The 4,458-nt window shown below is 39.4% G+C and overlaps 1 pseudogene; it reads right to left on the reverse strand.

Annotated features, from left to right (window-relative positions):
* Positions 1-2,418: 2,418 nt before the first annotated feature.
* Positions 2,419-4,017, reverse strand: LOC115752654 (annotated as a pseudogene).
* Between the last annotated feature and the right edge of the window lie 441 nt (positions 4,018-4,458).

A 4,458-nucleotide genomic window follows, 5' to 3' on the forward strand; every position in this document is an offset into this window, starting at 1 on the left:
TTTGGCTGCGTTTGGAAAAACTTTTGAGAAAAGCCTTCAGGAAAATATAAATGCTTTTAGGCTAAAAAGATTTGGTGAAATGCAAATATTATTTGGTAAAATTGAAAAGTGCATTAAGAGTGCATTAAGAGGTAACTTTGAAAAAGATACTGTTTGGTAAACTTACATTCAGAAAGTCCTTTGGTGTGCCAACCATTTTTTAAACTTAATTCATTTAAAATTCGGGAAAAAGTAATGATAGCAAACTTTATATTTTCAAGGCACATATTAACAACTTCATCTCCATCCCCTTGATAAGCGAAATAGCCTCCACACCCTCCTTCACCTTCCCGACAAGCCTCTTGCATATCCCCTCCAGGAATTGATGCGGGGTCACGAACACCAACATGTTTGCATCCTTTACTGCATCGCATTAATGCCCATTATAGTCCATCTCACCCTTAACTAAAACGGTCGATGCATGATGAGATTTCAGGAAATGAACAGAATTAACATCGAATGCCTGCGTTTTCAAGGTCTGGGTCCGCAACAACATTGTTGCCAAGATAAATTCTGGGGAGATACTTTAACATTTTCCTGTTAGAGGAAGCATCGTTTTACCCAAATATTGAACAAGCACAAATAAACGCAGCATATCCACAAAAGGGTAATGATCTTGAGAAAGGAACTAACGATTACTAACATTGGCACTGTTGATGACATCAGTGAGCTTTTCCCCACGGGGCATTTTGGCTGCGTTTGGAAAAACTTTTGAGAAAAGCCTTCAGGAAAATATAAATGCTTTTAGGCTAAAAAGATTTGGTGAAATGCAAATATTATTTGGTAAAATTGAAAAGTGCATTAAGAGTGCATTAAGAGGTAACTTTGAAAAAGATACTGTTTGGTAAACTTACATTCAGAAAGTCCTTTGGTGTGCCAACCCTTTTTTAAACTTAATTCATTTAAAATTCGGGAAAAAGTAATGATAGCAAACTTTATATTTTCAAGGCACATATTAACAACTTCATAAGTTACAAAATCAAAATATGATTACTTGAGTGTAATGATATCGAAAGATCATTATAATGAATATGATCACTCGGACCGAAAATATATATATGATCACATAAATCATGAGGTTAGAAATAAGTTCTTAATATTACAAACTTCCTTGACTATTAATTCAACTCATAAATTATGGTCAACTGAATATCCATACTTTCCAACAAAAAATAAAAATATCCATGGTAAAGTGTAATTCTTGTCATCAGATATGCTTTCGCACACTCAACTCCTTTCCATGCAAAGAAGTTCATGAACAGCAACAAGAACTTGATTAAAAAAAAAGCATGGCTCCATTAAGATTACATTCACCGACAAATAAAATTGACTCTCGACATATCAACAAATGAACTTTCCCCCGGACACCAGAGGACACCACCATGTCTATAGAAAAAAGATCAAAACTTTCACATCTTCAAAGAAAACATTCTCCATCTCTCTGTCTCCATCGCAAGAGCAGCACGTTTTTTAATCCATCCAGACAATTCAGAGGGTAATCGATACCCGGCTCCCTGAAATACAACATTTAACAACACTAATAAGTTAACGCTTTCATTCTTCTCCACTTCACGCCATAAAAACAGACTGCAGCCTTAAACAGTAAATTTCTGCTGAACTTATTCCATTAGCCTCTTATTACACTTGTGAACTTACGCTATAGCATCAACACAATACCAAAATATGGTAAATCAAATATAACACAGGATGAACTCAGTAAGCAACCTCAATGCACGCTATACTCCAGAGAAATAATTAAAATAACAACAAAAGACAAAAGAACTTCTAGCCGATGCACACAAAACTAAATAATCAAATTGCAAGACCTCTACATTAGATAGTAGGCCAACATTAAACTTAAAAAATAGTGCTGAGAACGTTCAGATACAGAGCGTATAGAACCAGTCGAAAAGAACCAGTCTAAAAGGTAGATATCAACTGACATATTTGACCAATCTGAGTATAAAACACACTAAGAAAGACTCGCCTAACACTATGCACAAGACAAATTTGGAACCTAATCCTCAAATAGGCTGATCCTGAATAGCTGAACCAAGTGGAGAGAGAGAGAGAGAGAGAGAGATTCGCTAGACATAACCAAAAACTTGTCTACATTTATCAGATAAATGCCAAGACCAAGACCGGGATAACGAGGCCACCTAATACAAGCAATAATCACATAATGAAACGAGTATATAATTAGTACAAGAAACATGAGCATAAGCAATAAAGTAACATAAATCAACAAAATCAATGTATACAAATTCTGAAGGCATCAACATGGAAATTAATATCAAAAATTCAATCATCAGTTTGCAGAACCATATTTAACACAGGATAGCTCATTAGGAAAATACCAAGTTCGTAACTGAAAAAAAAAAAGAAAGGCAGAGCAACTTGGAAAATGACCAAAAGAAAACCTAAATTTTAGTATGACATATGTGAATAACAAGTTTATCTAAATCATTTTTTCAGTTAGCATGGGAAAGGAAATTGACAAGTTGCTTCAATATTAACAGAGCACTTAGGAGCTTTGAGGACTAATTACCTGCATGAACTCGCCAAGCTAAAGATATCATTTTCTAAACCCCAGCAGTCCTGCACAACAATATCCCTCATGACATGACACACCACAAACATTGCCCTGACACTGTTTTTATCCCGCAAGTGGCACTTTTGCAGATGTAATCGCTCAAGTGCCGGACAGAGACCCAAAAACTCGTCTGGCCCTGGACTAGAATCGATGGTTCTACAAGACTGGAATCTCAAAGTCTTCAAATTCTCACAGTAGAAGAGTCCTGCCAGCCAACCACCATCCATCCTGTGATCGCAAAGGGTCAATTCCTCCAACATTTGACAACACTGCCCAATGGCTTTAATTCCATCAAAGCTTCCCTGACATCCAAAAAGCTCAAGCCTCACCAACCCCTACACCCTTGCGCCAAAACAGTTAGGCCAATATCAGTAACATAAGAAGCATAAAATCCATTCACACTGCCAACCAATTTCATGATTTGCAAATTCTTGTAACCATCAATTCCACGCAAAACATTATCATTACCCTCGTGCAATTGCAACTCTGGCAGGGTCAAACACTCTTCAGCCACACTCAACAGCCCGAACTCACTAGCACCAACCATCACAAGCTTACACAAGTTGGGGCAACCATTCGCAAGTATTTTCAGTCCCCTGTCAATTACCTCGATAGAGAGCAAATTTTCTTCAAGAATACGATAAAAGGGCGAAAATCCAGTATTCAAATGCATGGAGATACTACCATGATGCAACAAAATGCCCGAGTTTCGGGGTGAAACAACGCAAGAGCGGCTCAAATCAACGTGCGTTAGATTCGGGCATCTTACAATCAGTCGACCAGATTCGATGAAGCCCCAATCCAGGACTGTCAAGGACCTCACAAGGCGACCTTGGAGATTCAGCCAACGCTTGCAAACAAGGAAATTAGAGTCTCTGCGAATCAGGCAGTCTTGCGAGTACGTTGAGCAAAACCTCGTCAGGCAACAAGAGGGTACGGTCGATTTTGGAGAAATTAGATAGAAAGGTCTGGACTTTGGGGTTATTAGGGTCTTCATCAGAGAGAGGAGGGAGTTCCATAGTGAGAATTACTTGGTTGAGAGGCTTGGAGTGGGTGTTCTTGACCGAGAAGTCGGACCAGCTGGAAGCTCTTCGCTTGGGCTTAGGGCTCGGATTTGCTTTCTTCGGCGATGGCTGGAACGGCATGGTTCTTCAAGGCACTGCAGCTCCTCCTCCTTTGTTTCTTGAGCTCAAGCTTCTTCGCATCCCCTCCCCCTTTCCCCCTTTCCCCCCTTTCTACACTCTCCAGTCTCTACCTGGGAAACGCTTCTCAGGTATGTTGCTGATTGCAACTTCTGGTGCGTCGTGATTTATTCTCTCTCTCTCTCTCTTTAGATTTTTCTCTCTAGATTTGCATTAGAGGAAGAAGAAGAAGAACGAGAACAAGAACGATCTCGTCGTCTGGCTGGTCGCGTGGGAGCTCAAGATCTGAGCGCGAGTACTTTGAGATAGCAGAGAGAGCAAGGCTAAAGATGGAATTATTGTAAACAAACGAGGATAAAAAAGGCAAAATAAAAAAATTACCGTGCACTCTTCGCAGCAGGAAGCGTTTCTAAAGCAGTCGTGGACTTTCAGCCTTTCAAAAGCTGACTTTTACCCATAGATGCTTGTGAAAAAATTTCCAAACACCTCGGCTTTGCCCAAGGAGCTTTGGACATCCTTGGGAAAGCCTTTTCCAAACGCGCACCTTTAGGTTAGGGTATGATTTTATCATCGTGTTTCCCTTAACATGCGACGTCGTTGTCGAAGGCGGATGGGAGGAGAATCCAGATTTCTCTTAGAGAGATGTCCTCCTTTTTTCCTTTTTTTTTCTTTTTTAAAATCACC

The sequence above is a fragment of the Rhodamnia argentea genome, chromosome 8, assembly GCF_020921035.1.
Source record: "Rhodamnia argentea isolate NSW1041297 chromosome 8, ASM2092103v1, whole genome shotgun sequence".
In the NCBI taxonomy this organism is placed as follows: Eukaryota; Viridiplantae; Streptophyta; class Magnoliopsida; order Myrtales; family Myrtaceae; genus Rhodamnia; species Rhodamnia argentea.